A 15,217-nucleotide genomic window follows, 5' to 3' on the forward strand; every position below is an offset into this window, starting at 1 on the left:
TTTCAGAGCTCCTAGACCTTCCTATAAGAAGTTAGCCAAAAAGTAGCTTCGAAAAACGCTTAGGTTAAGTTTCAGAGTTGCTTCTAATGTACCAAAGCTGGACTTAGACATAATTTCACTCTCACAACATTATGGCTGGTTGGAGACAGTCCGAACCACAAGTACCGGGTCCACGGTTCTGGGCGTATGCTGGGGGGACGGGGAAGACTCCCATTAACCCCTGACTATACCGGGGATACGCTTATCACAATGCCTTTCTGGTCTGTGCTGAAGCAGGGCATTCTGGCAGCCAAGTGGCTTGACCTTTATTAGTGAGCCTGGTTACCCCCTCTCGGAACCACAGACTTAGAAATCGCCAGCTCATATACAGTGCATAAAATATATTTATATATATACCCTTATACACCATTTTAATAAAAAATATCACAAAATTCTTCTGAGTCCCTCGGGAACAGTGAAAGACGCGCACGTTCATTTTCAGAGCTCCTAGACCTTCCTATAAGAAGTTAGCCAAAAAGTAGCTTCGAAAAACGCTTAGGTTAAGTTTCAGAGTTGCTTCTAATGTACCAAAGCTGGACTTAGACATAATTTCACTCTCACAACATTATGGCTGGTTGGAGACAGTCCGAACCACAAGTACCGGGTCCATGGTTCTGGGCGTATACTGGGGGGACGGGGACGACTCCCATTAACCCCTGACTATACCGGGGATACGCTTATCACAATGCCTTTCTGGTCTGTGCTGAAGCAGGGCATTCTGGCAGCCAAGTGGCTTGACCTTTATTAGTGAGCCTGGTTACCCCCTCTCGGAATCACAGACTTAGAAATCGCCAGCTCATATACAGTGCATAAAATATATTTATATATGTACCCTTATACACCATTTTAATAAAAAATATCACAAAATTCTTCTAAGTCCCTCGGGAAGAGTGAAAGACGCGCACGTCCATTTTCAGAGCTCCTAGACCTTCCTATAAGAAGTTAGCCAAAAAGTAGCTTCGAAAAACGCTTAGGTTAAGTTTCAGAGTTGCTTCTAATGTACCAAAGCTGGACTTAGACATAATTTCACTCTCACAACATTATGGCTGGTTGGAGACAGTCCGAACCACAAGTACCGGGTCCATGGTTCTGGGCGTATGCTGGGGGGACGGGGAAGACTCCCATTAACCCCTGACTATACCGGGGATACGCTTATCACAATGCCTTTCTGGTCTGTGCTGAAGCAGGGCATTCTGGCAGCCAAGTGGCTTGACCTTTATTAGTGAACCTGGTTACCCCCTCTCGGAACCACAGACTTAGAAATCGCCAGCTCATATACAGTGCATAAAATATATTTATATATGTACCCTTATACACCATTTTAATAAAAAATATCACAAAATTCTTCTAAGTCCCTCGGGAAGAGTGAAAGACGCGCACGTTCATTTTCAGAGCTCCTAGACCTTCCTATAAGAAGTTAGCCAAAAAGTAGCTTCGAAAAACGCTTAGGTTAAGTTTCAGAGTTGCTTCTAATGTACCAAAGCTGGACTTAGACATAATTTCACTCTCACAACATTATGGCTGGTTGGAGACAGTCCGAACCACAAGTACCGGGTCCACGGTTCTGGGCGTATGCTGGGGGGACGGGGAAGACTCCCATTAACCCCTGACTATACCGGGGATACGCTTATCACAATGCCTTTCTGGTCTGTGCTGAAGCAGGGCATTCTGGCAGCCAAGTGGCTTGACCTTTATTAGTGAACCTGGTTACCCCCTCTCGGAACCACAGACTTAGAAATCGCCAGCTCATATACAGTGCATAAAATATATTTATATATGTACCCTTATACACCATTTTAATAAAAAATATCACAAAATTCTTCTAAGTCCCTCGGGAAGAGTGAAAGACGCGCACGTTCATTTTCAGAGCTCCTAGACCTTCCTATAAGAAGTTAGCCAAAAAGTAGCTTCGAAAAACGCTTAGGTTAAGTTTCAGAGTTGCTTCTAATGTACCAAAGCTGGACTTAGACATAATTTCACTCTCACAACATTATGGCTGGTTGGAGACAGTCCGAACCACAAGTACCGGGTCCACGGTTCTGGGCGTATGCTGGGGGGACGGGGAAGACTCCCATTAACCCCTGACTATACCGGGGATACGCTTATCACAATGCCTTTCTGGTCTGTGCTGAAGCAGGGCATTCTGGCAGCCAAGTGGCTTGACCTTTATTAGTGAGCCTGGTTACCCCCTCTCGGAACCACAGACTTAGAAATCGCCAGCTCATATACAGTGCATAAAATATATTTATATATATACCCTTATACACCATTTTAATAAAAAATATCACAAAATTCTTCTGAGTCCCTCGGGAACAGTGAAAGACGCGCACGTTCATTTTCAGAGCTCCTAGACCTTCCTATAAGAAGTTAGCCAAAAAGTAGCTTCGAAAAACGCTTAGGTTAAGTTTCAGAGTTGCTTCTAATGTACCAAAGCTGGACTTAGACATAATTTCACTCTCACAACATTATGGCTGGTTGGAGACAGTCCGAACCACAAGTACCGGGTCCATGGTTCTGGGCGTATACTGGGGGGACGGGGACGACTCCCATTAACCCCTGACTATACCGGGGATACGCTTATCACAATGCCTTTCTGGTCTGTGCTGAAGCAGGGCATTCTGGCAGCCAAGTGGCTTGACCTTTATTAGTGAGCCTGGTTACCCCCTCTCGGAATCACAGACTTAGAAATCGCCAGCTCATATACAGTGCATAAAATATATTTATATATATACCCTTATACACCATTTTAATAAAAAATATCACAAAATTCTTCTGAGTCCCTTGGGAACAGTGAAAGACGCGCACGTTCATTTTCAGAGCTCCTAGACCTTCCTATAAGAAGTTAGCCAAAAAGTAGCTTCGAAAAACGCTTAGGTTAAGCTTCAGAGTTGCTTCTAATGTACCAAAGCTGGACTTAGACATAATTTCACTCTCACAACATTATGGCTGGTTGGAGACAGTCCGAACCACAAGTACCGGGTCCATGGTTCTGGGCGTATGCTGGGGGGACGGGGAAGACTCCCATTAACCCCTGACTATACCGGGGATACGCTTATCACAATGCCTTTCTGGCCTGTGCTGAAGCAGGGCATTCTGGCAGCCAAGTGGCTTGACCTTTATTAGTGAGCCTGGTTACCCCCTCTCGGAACCACAGACTTAGAAATCGCCAGCTCATATACAGTGCATAAAATATATTTATATATATACCCTTATACACCATTTTAATAAAAAATATCACAAAGTTCTTCTAAGTCCCTCGGGAAGAGTGAAAGACGCGCACGTTCATTTTCAGAGCTCCTAGACCTTCCTTTAAGAAGTTAGCCAAAAAGTAGCTTCGAAAAACGCTTAGGTTAAGTTTCAGAGTTTCTTCTAATGTACCAAAGCTGGACTTAGACATAATTTCACTCTCACAACATTATGGCTGGTTGGAGACAGTCCGAACCACAAGTACCGGGTCCATGGTTCTGGGCGTATACTGGGGGGACGGGGACGACTCCCATTAACCCCTGACTATACCGGGGATACGCTTATCACAATGCCTTTCTGGTCTGTGCTGAAGCAGGGCATTCTGGCAGCCAAGTGGCTTGACCTTTATTAGTGAGCCTGGTTACCCCCTCTCGGAATCACAGACTTAGAAATCGCCAGCTCATATACAGTGCATAAAATATATTTATATATGTACCCTTATACACCATTTTAATAAAAAATATCACAAAATTCTTCTAAGTCCCTCGGGAAGAGTGAAAGACGCGCACGTCCATTTTCAGAGCTCCTAGACCTTCCTATAAGAAGTTAGCCAAAAAGTAGCTTCGAAAAACGCTTAGGTTAAGTTTCAGAGTTGCTTCTAAAGTACCAAAGCTGGACTTAGACATAATTTCACTCTCACAACATTATGGCTGGTTGGAGACAGTCCGAACCACAAGTACCGGGTCCATGGTTCTGGGCGTATGCTGGGGGGACGGGGAAGACTCCCATTAACCCCTGACTATACCGGGGATACGCTTATCACAATGCCTTTCTGGCCTGTGCTGAAGCAGGGCATTCTGGCAGCCAAGTGGCTTGACCTTTATTAGTGAGCCTGGTTACCCCCTCTCGGAACCACAGATTTAGAAATCGCCAGCTCATATACAGTGCATAAAATATATTTATATATATACCCTTATACACCATTTTAATAAAAAATATCACAAAGTTCTTCTAAGTCCCTCGGGAAGAGTGAAAGACGCGCACGTTCATTTTCAGAGCTCCTAGACCTTCCTTTAAGAAGTTAGCCAAAAAGTAGCTTCGAAAAACGCTTAGGTTAAGTTTCAGAGTTTCTTCTAATGTACCAAAGCTGGACTTAGACATAATTTCACTCTCACAACATTATGGCTGGTTGGAGACAGTCCGAACCACAAGTACCGGGTCCATGGTTCTGGGCGTATACTGGGGGGACGGGGACGACTCCCATTAACCCCTGACTATACCGGGGATACGCTTATCACAATGCCTTTCTGGTCTGTGCTGAAGCAGGGCATTCTGGCAGCCAAGTGGCTTGACCTTTATTAGTGAGCCTGGTTACCCCCTCTCGGAATCACAGACTTAGAAATCGCCAGCTCATATACAGTGCATAAAATATATTTATATATGTACCCTTATACACCATTTTAATAAAAAATATCACAAAATTCTTCTAAGTCCCTCGGGAAGAGTGAAAGACGCGCACGTCCATTTTCAGAGCTCCTAGACCTTCCTATAAGAAGTTAGCCAAAAAGTAGCTTCGAAAAACGCTTAGGTTAAGTTTCAGAGTTGCTTCTAATGTACCAAAGCTGGACTTAGACATAATTTCACTCTCACAACATTATGGCTGGTTGGAGACAGTCCGAACCACAAGTACCGGGTCCATGGTTCTGGGCGTATGCTGGGGGGACGGGGAAGACTCCCATTAACCCCTGACTATACCGGGGATACGCTTATCACAATGCCTTTCTGGTCTGTGCTGAAGCAGGGCATTCTGGCAGCCAAGTGGCTTGACCTTTATTAGTGAGCCTGGTTACCCCCTCTCGGAACCACAGACTTAGAAATCGCCAGCTCATATACAGTGCATAAAATATATTTATATATATACCCTTATACACCATTTTAATAAAAAATATCACAAAATTCTTCTAAGTCCCTCGGGAAGAGTGAAAGACGCGCACGTTCATTTTCAGAGCTCCTAGACCTTCCTATAAGAAGTTAGCCAAAAAGTAGCTTCGAAAAACGCTTAGGTTAAGTTTCAGAGTTGCTTCTAATTTACCAAAGCTGGACTTAGACATAATTTCACACTCACAACATTATGGCTGGTTGGAGACAGCCCGAACCACAAGTACCGGGTCCATGGTTCTGGGCGTATACTGGGGGGACGGGGACGACTCCCATTAACCCCTGACTATACCGGGGATACGCTTATCACAATGCCTTTCTGGCCTGTGCTGAAGCAGGGCATTCTGGCAGCCAAGTGGCTTGACCTTTATTAGTGAGCCTGGTTACCCCCTCTCGGAACCACAGACTTAGAAATCGCCAGCTCATATACAGTGCATAAAATATATTTATATATATACCCTTATACACCATTTTAATAAAAAATATCACAAAGTTCTTCTAAGTCCCTCGGGAAGAGTGAAAGACGCGCACGTTCATTTTCAGAGCTCCTAGACCTTCCTTTAAGAAGTTAGCCAAAAAGTAGCTTCGAAAAACGCTTAGGTTAAGTTTCAGAGTTTCTTCTAATGTACCAAAGCTGGACTTAGACATAATTTCACTCTCACAACATTATGGCTGGTTGGAGACAGTCCGAACCACAAGTACCGGGTCCATGGTTCTGGGCGTATACTGGGGGGACGGGGACGACTCCCATTAACCCTTGACTATACCGGGGATACGCTTATCACAATGCCTTTCTGGTCTGTGCTGAAGCAGGGCATTCTGGCAGCCAAGTGGCTTGACCTTTATTAGTGAGCCTGGTTACCCCCTCTCGGAATCACAGACTTAGAAATCGCCAGCTCATATACAGTGCATAAAATATATTTATATATGTACCCTTATACACCATTTTAATAAAAAATATCACAAAATTCTTCTAAGTCCCTCGGGAAGAGTGAAAGACGCGCACGTTCATTTTCAGAGCTCCTAGACCTTCCTACTGTATAAGAAGTTAGCCAAAAAGTAGCTTCGAAAAACGCTTAGGTTAAGTTTCAGAGTTGCATCTAATGTACCAAAGCTGGACTTAGACATAATTTCACTCTCACAACATTATAGCTGGTTGGAGACAGTCCGAACCACAAGTACCGGGTCCATGGTTCTGGCCGTATACTGGGGGGACGGGGACGACTCCCATTAACCCCTGACTACACCGGGGATACGCTTATCACAATGCCTTTCTGGTCTGTGCTGAAGCAGGGCATTCTGGCAGCCAAGTGGCTTGACCTTTATTAGTGAGCCTGGTTACCCCCTCTCGGAACCACAGACTTAGAAATCGCCAGCTCATATACAGTGCATAAAATATATTTATATATATACCCTTATACACCATTTTAATAAAAAATATCACAAAATTCTTCTACTGTAAGTCCCTCGGGAAGAGTGAAAGACGCGCACGTTCATTTTCAGAGCTCCTAGACCTTCCTATAAGAAGTTAGCCAAAAAGTAGCTTCGAAAAACGCTTAGGTTAAGTTTCAGAGTTGCTTCTAATGTACCAAAGCTGGACTTAGACATAATTTCACTCTCACAACATTATGGCTGGTTGGAGACAGTCCGAACCACAAGTACCGGGTCCTAGGTTCTGGCCGTATACTGGGGGGACGGGGACGACTCCCATTAACCCCTGACTATACCGGGGATACGCTTATCACAATGCCTTTCTGGTCTGTGCTGAAGCAGGGCATTCTGGCAGCCAAGTGGCTTGACCTTTATTAGTGAGCCTGGTTACCCCCTCTCGGAACCACAGACTTAGAAATCGCCAGCTCATATACAGTGCATAAAATATATTTATATATATACCCTTATACACCATTTTAATAAAAAATATCACAAAATTCTTCTAAGTCCCTCGGGAAGAGTGAAAGACGCGCACGTTCATTTTCAGAGCTCCTAGACCTTCCTATAAGAAGTTAGCCAAAAAGTAGCTTCGAAAAACGCTTAGGTTAAGTTTCAGAGTTGCTTCTAATTTACCAAAGCTGGACTTAGACATAATTTCACACTCACAACATTATGGCTGGTTGGAGACAGCCCGAACCACAAGTACCGGGTCCATGGTTCTGGGCGTATACTGGGGGGACGGGGACGACTCCCATTAACCCCTGACTATACCGGGGATACGCTTATCACAATGCCTTTCTGGCCTGTGCTGAAGCAGGGCATTCTGGCAGCCAAGTGGCTTGACCTTTATTAGTGAGCCTGGTTACCCCCTCTCGGAACCACAGACTTAGAAATCGCCAGCTCATATACAGTGCATAAAATATATTTATATATATACCCTTATACACCATTTTAATAAAAAATATCACAAAATTCTTCTGAGTCCCTCGGGAACAGTGAAAGACGCGCACGTTCATTTTCAGAGCTCCTAGACCTTCCTATAAGAAGTTAGCCAAAAAGTAGCTTCGAAAAACGCTTAGGTTAAGTTTCAGAGTTGCTTCTAATGTACCAAAGCTGGACTTAGACATAATTTCACTCTCACAACATTATGGCTGGTTGGAGACAGTCCGAACCACAAGTACCGGGTCCTAGGTTCTGGCCGTATACTGGGGGGACGGGGACGACTCCCATTAACCCCTGACTATACCGGGGATACGCTTATCACAATGCCTTTCTGGTCTGTGCTGAAGCAGGGCATTCTGGCAGCCAAGTGGCTTGACCTTTATTAGTGAGCCTGGTTACCCCCTCTCGGAACCACAGACTTAGAAATCGCCAGCTCATATACAGTGCATAAAATATATTTATATATATACCCTTATACACCATTTTAATAAAAAATATCACAAAATTCTTCTAAGTCCCTCGGGAAGAGTGAAAGACGCGCACGTTCATTTTCAGAGCTCATAGACCTTCCTACTGTATAAGAAGTTAGCCAAAAAGTAGCTTCGAAAAACGCTTAGGTTAAGTTTCAGAGTTGCATCTAATGTACCAAAGCTGGACTTAGACATAATTTCACTCTCACAACATTATGGCTGGTTGGAGACAGTCCGAACCACAAGTACCGGGTCCTAGGTTCTGGCCGTATACTGGGGGGACGGGGACGACTCCCATTAACCCCTGACTATACCGGGGATACGCTTATCACAATGCCTTTCTGGTCTGTGCTGAAGCAGGGCATTCTGGCAGCCATGTGGCTTGACCTTTATTAGTGAGCCTGGTTACCCCCTCTCGGAACCACAGACTTAGAAATCGCCAGCTCATATACAGTGCATAAAATATATTTATATATATACCCTTATACACCATTTTAATAAAAAATATCACAAAATTCTTCTGAGTCCCTCGGGAAGAGTGAAAGACGCGCACGTTCATTTTCAGAGCTCCTAGACCTTCCTATAAGAAGTTAGCCAAAAAGTAGCTTCGAAAAACGCTTAGGTTAAGTTTCAGAGTTGCTTCTAATGTACCAAAGCTGGACTTAGACATAATTTCACTCTCACAACATTATAGCTGGTTGGAGACAGTCCGAACCACAAGTACCGGGTCCATGGTTCTGGCCGTATACTGGGGGGACGGGGACGACTCCCATTAACCCCTGACTACACCGGGGATACGCTTATCACAATGCCTTTCTGGTCTGTGCTGAAGCAGGGCATTCTGGCAGCCAAGTGGCTTGACCTTTATTAGTGAGCCTGGTTACCCCCTCTCGGAACCACAGACTTAGAAATCGCCAGCTCATATACAGTGCATAAAATATATTTATATATATACCCTTATACACCATTTTAATAAAAAATATCACAAAATTCTTCTACTGTAAGTCCCTCGGGAAGAGTGAAAGACGCGCACGTTCATTTTCAGAGCTCCTAGACCTTCCTATAAGAAGTTAGCCAAAAAGTAGCTTCGAAAAACGCTTAGGTTAAGTTTCAGAGTTGCTTCTAATGTACCAAAGCTGGACTTAGACATAATTTCACTCTCACAACATTATGGCTGGTTGGAGACAGTCCGAACCACAAGTACCGGGTCCTAGGTTCTGGCCGTATACTGGGGGGACGGGGACGACTCCCATTAACCCCTGACTATACCGGGGATACGCTTATCACAATGCCTTTCTGGTCTGTGCTGAAGCAGGGCATTCTGGCAGCCATGTGGCTTGACCTTTATTAGTGAGCCTGGTTACCCCCTCTCGGAACCACAGACTTAGAAATCGCCAGCTCATATACAGTGCATAAAATATATTTATATATATACCCTTATACACCATTTTAATAAAAAATATCACAAAATTCTTCTGAGTCCCTCGGGAAGAGTGAAAGACGCGCACGTTCATTTTCAGAGCTCCTAGACCTTCCTATAAGAAGTTAGCCAAAAAGTAGCTTCGAAAAACGCTTAGGTTAAGTTTCAGAGTTGCTTCTAATGTACCAAAGCTGGACTTAGACATAATTTCACTCTCACAACATTATAGCTGGTTGGAGACAGTCCGAACCACAAGTACCGGGTCCATGGTTCTGGCCGTATACTGGGGGGACGGGGACGACTCCCATTAACCCCTGACTACACCGGGGATACGCTTATCACAATGCCTTTCTGGTCTGTGCTGAAGCAGGGCATTCTGGCAGCCAAGTGGCTTGACCTTTATTAGTGAGCCTGGTTACCCCCTCTCGGAACCACAGACTTAGAAATCGCCAGCTCATATACAGTGCATAAAATATATTTATATATATACCCTTATACACCATTTTAATAAAAAATATCACAAAATTCTTCTACTGTAAGTCCCTCGGGAAGAGTGAAAGACGCGCACGTTCATTTTCAGAGCTCCTAGACCTTCCTATAAGAAGTTAGCCAAAAAGTAGCTTCGAAAAACGCTTAGGTTAAGTTTCAGAGTTGCTTCTAATGTACCAAAGCTGGACTTAGACATAATTTCACTCTCACAACATTATGGCTGGTTGGAGACAGTCCGAACCACAAGTACCGGGTCCATGGTTCTGGGCGTATGCTGGGGGGACGGGGAAGACTCCCATTAACCCCTGACTATACCGGGGATACGCTTATCACAATGCCTTTCTGGTCTGTGCTGAAGCAGGGCATTCTGGCAGCCAAGTGGCTTGACCTTTATTAGTGAACCTGGTTACCCCCTCTCGGAACCACAGACTTAGAAATCGCCAGCTCATATACAGTGCATAAAATATATTTATATATATACCCTTATACACCATTTTAATAAAAAATATCACAAAATTCTTCTGAGTCCCTCGGGAACAGTGAAAGACGCGCACGTTCATTTTCAGAGCTCCTAGACCTTCCTATAAGAAGTTAGCCAAAAAGTAGCTTCGAAAAACGCTTAGGTTAAGTTTCAGAGTTTCTTCTAATGTACCAAAGCTGGACTTAGACATAATTTCACTCTCACAACATTATGGCTGGTTGGAGACAGTCCGAACCACAAGTACCGGGTCCATGGTTCTGGGCGTATGCTGGGGGGACGGGGAAGACTCCCATTAACCCCTGACTATACCGGGGATACGCTTATCACAATGCCTTTCTGGTCTGTGCTGAAGCAGGGCATTCTGGCAGCCAAGTGGCTTGACCTTTATTAGTGAACCTGGTTACCCCCTCTCGGAACCACAGACTTAGAAATCGCCAGCTCATATACAGTGCATAAAATATATTTATATATATACCCTTATACACCATTTTAATAAAAAATATGACAAAATTCTTCTGAGTCCCTCGGGAACAGTGAAAGACGCGCACGTTCATTTTCAGAGCTCCTAGACCTTCCTATAAGAAGTTAGCCAAAAAGTAGCTTCGAAAAACGCTTAGGTTAAGTTTCAGAGTTGCTTCTAATGTACCAAAGCTGGACTTAGACATAATTTCACTCTCACAACATTATGGCTGGTTGGAGACAGTCCGAACCACAAGTACCGGGTCCTAGGTTCTGGCCGTATACTGGGGGGACGGGGACGACTCCCATTAACCCCTGACTATACCGGGGATACGCTTATCACAATGCCTTTCTGGTCTGTGCTGAAGCAGGGCATTCTGGCAGCCAAGTGGCTTGACCTTTATTAGTGAGCCTGGTTACCCCCTCTCGGAACCACAGACTTAGAAATCGCCAGCTCATATACAGTGCATAAAATATATTTATATATATACCCTTATACACCATTTTAATAAAAAATATCACAAAATTCTTCTAAGTCCCTCGGGAAGAGTGAAAGACGCGCACGTTCATTTTCAGAGCTCCTAGACCTTCCTTTAAGAAGTTAGCCAAAAAGTAGCTTCGAAAAACGCTTAGGTTAAGTTTCAGAGTTTCTTCTAATGTACCAAAGCTGGACTTAGACATAATTTCACTCTCACAACATTATGGCTGGTTGGAGACAGTCCGAACCACAAGTACCGGGTCCATGGTTCTGGGCGTATACTGGGGGGACGGGGACGACTCCCATTAACCCCTGACTATACCGGGGATACGCTTATCACAATGCCTTTCTGGTCTGTGCTGAAGCAGGGCATTCTGGCAGCCAAGTGGCTTGACCTTTATTAGTGAGCCTGGTTACCCCCTCTCGGAACCACAGACTTAGAAATCGCCAGCTCATATACAGTGCATAAAATATATTTATATATATACCCTTATACACCATTTTAATAAAAAATATCACAAAATTCTTCTACTGTAAGTCCCTCGGGAAGAGTGAAAGACGCGCACGTTCATTTTCAGAGCTCCTAGACCTTCCTATAAGAAGTTAGCCAAAAAGTAGCTTCGAAAAACGCTAAGTTTCAGAGTTGCTTCTAATGTACCAAAGCTGGACTTAGACATAATTTCACTCTCACAACATTATGGCTGGTTGGAGACAGTCCGAACCACAAGTACCGGGTCCTAGGTTCTGGCCGTATACTGGGGGGACGGGGACGACTCCCATTAACCCCTGACTATACCGGGGATACGCTTATCACAATGCCTTTCTGGTCTGTGCTGAAGCAGGGCATTCTGGCAGCCAAGTGGCTTGACCTTTATTAGTGAGCCTGGTTACCCCCTCTCGGAACCACAGACTTAGAAATCGCCAGCTCATATACAGTGCATAAAATATATTTATATATATACCCTTATACACCATTTTAATAAAAAATATCACAAAATTCTTCTAAGTCCCTCGGGAAGAGTGAAAGACGCGCACGTTCATTTTCAGAGCTCCTAGACCTTCCTATAAGAAGTTAGCCAAAAAGTAGCTTCGAAAAACGCTTAGGTTAAGTTTCAGAGTTGCTTCTAATGTACCAAAGCTGGACTTAGACATAATTTCACTCTCACAACATTATAGCTGGTTGGAGACAGTCCGAACCACAAGTACCGGGTCCATGGTTCTGGCCGTATACTGGGGGGACGGGGACGACTCCCATTAACCCCTGACTACACCGGGGATACGCTTATCACAATGCCTTTCTGGTCTGTGCTGAAGCAGGGCATTCTGGCAGCCAAGTGGCTTGACCTTTATTAGTGAGCCTGGTTACCCCCTCTCGGAACCACAGACTTAGATATCGCCAGCTCATATACAGTGCATAAAATATATTTATATATATACCCTTATACACCATTTTAATAAAAAATATCACAAAATTCTTCTACTGTAAGTCCCTCGGGAAGAGTGAAAGACGCGCACGTTCATTTTCAGAGCTCCTAGACCTTCCTATAAGAAGTTAGCCAAAAAGTAGCTTCGAAAAACGCTTAGGTTAAGTTTCAGAGTTGCTTCTAATGTACCAAAGCTGGACTTAGACATAATTTCACTCTCACAACATTATGGCTGGTTGGAGACAGTCCGAACCACAAGTACCGGGTCCATGGTTCTGGGCGTATGCTGGGGGGACGGGGAAGACTCCCATTAACCCCTGACTATACCGGGGATACGCTTATCACAATGCCTTTCTGGTCTGTGCTGAAGCAGGGCATTCTGGCAGCCAAGTGGCTTGACCTTTATTAGTGAACCTGGTTACCCCCTCTCGGAACCACAGACTTAGAAATCGCCAGCTCATATACAGTGCATAAAATATATTTATATATATACCCTTATACACCATTTTAATAAAAAATATCACAAAATTCTTCTGAGTCCCTCGGGAACAGTGAAAGACGCGCACGTTCATTTTCAGAGCTCCTAGACCTTCCTATAAGAAGTTAGCCAAAAAGTAGCTTCGAAAAACGCTTAGGTTAAGTTTCAGAGTTTCTTCTAATGTACCAAAGCTGGACTTAGACATAATTTCACTCTCACAACATTATGGCTGGTTGGAGACAGTCCGAACCACAAGTACCGGGTCCATGGTTCTGGGCGTATGCTGGGGGGACGGGGAAGACTCCCATTAACCCCTGACTATACCGGGGATACGCTTATCACAATGCCTTTCTGGTCTGTGCTGAAGCAGGGCATTCTGGCAGCCAAGTGGCTTGACCTTTATTAGTGAACCTGGTTACCCCCTCTCGGAACCACAGACTTAGAAATCGCCAGCTCATATACAGTGCATAAAATATATTTATATATATACCCTTATACACCATTTTAATAAAAAATATGACAAAATTCTTCTGAGTCCCTCGGGAACAGTGAAAGACGCGCACGTTCATTTTCAGAGCTCCTAGACCTTCCTATAAGAAGTTAGCCAAAAAGTAGCTTCGAAAAACGCTTAGGTTAAGTTTCAGAGTTGCTTCTAATGTACCAAAGCTGGACTTAGACATAATTTCACTCTCACAACATTATGGCTGGTTGGAGACAGTCCGAACCACAAGTACCGGGTCCTAGGTTCTGGCCGTATACTGGGGGGACGGGGACGACTCCCATTAACCCCTGACTATACCGGGGATACGCTTATCACAATGCCTTTCTGGTCTGTGCTGAAGCAGGGCATTCTGGCAGCCAAGTGGCTTGACCTTTATTAGTGAGCCTGGTTACCCCCTCTCGGAACCACAGACTTAGAAATCGCCAGCTCATATACAGTGCATAAAATATATTTATATATATACCCTTATACACCATTTTAATAAAAAATATCACAAAATTCTTCTAAGTCCCTCGGGAAGAGTGAAAGACGCGCACGTTCATTTTCAGAGCTCCTAGACCTTCCTTTAAGAAGTTAGCCAAAAAGTAGCTTCGAAAAACGCTTAGGTTAAGTTTCAGAGTTTCTTCTAATTTACCAAAGCTGGACTTAGACATAATTTCACTCTCACAACATTATGGCTGGTTGGAGACAGTCCGAACCACAAGTACCGGGTCCATGGTTCTGGGCGTATACTGGGGGGACGGGGACGACTCCCATTAACCCCTGACTATACCGGGGATACGCTTATCACAATGCCTTTCTGGTCTGTGCTGAAGCAGGGCATTCTGGCAGCCAAGTGGCTTGACCTTTATTAGTGAGCCTGGTTACCCCCTCTCGGAACCACAGACTTAGAAATCGCCAGCTCATATACAGTGCATAAAATATATTTATATATATACCCTTATACACCATTTTAATAAAAAATATCACAAAATTCTTCTACTGTAAGTCCCTCGGGAAGAGTGAAAGACGCGCACGTTCATTTTCAGAGCTCCTAGACCTTCCTATAAGAAGTTAGCCAAAAAGTAGCTTCGAAAAACGCTAAGTTTCAGAGTTGCTTCTAATGTACCAAAGCTGGACTTAGACATAATTTCACTCTCACAACATTATGGCTGGTTGGAGACAGTCCGAACCACAAGTACCGGGTCCTAGGTTCTGGCCGTATACTGGGGGGACGGGGACGACTCCCATTAACCCCTGACTATACCGGGGATACGCTTATCACAATGCCTTTCTGGTCTGTGCTGAAGCAGGGCATTCTGGCAGCCAAGTGGCTTGACCTTTATTAGTGAGCCTGGTTACCCCCTCTCGGAACCACAGACTTAGAAATCGCCAGCTCATATACAGTGCATAAAATATATTTATATATATACCCTTATACACCATTTTAATAAAAAATATCACAAAATTCTTCTACTGTAAGTCCCTCGGGAAGAGTGAA

The sequence above is a fragment of the Ascaphus truei genome, chromosome 1 (assembly GCF_040206685.1).
Source record: "Ascaphus truei isolate aAscTru1 chromosome 1, aAscTru1.hap1, whole genome shotgun sequence".
Classification (NCBI taxonomy): domain Eukaryota; kingdom Metazoa; phylum Chordata; class Amphibia; order Anura; family Ascaphidae; genus Ascaphus; species Ascaphus truei.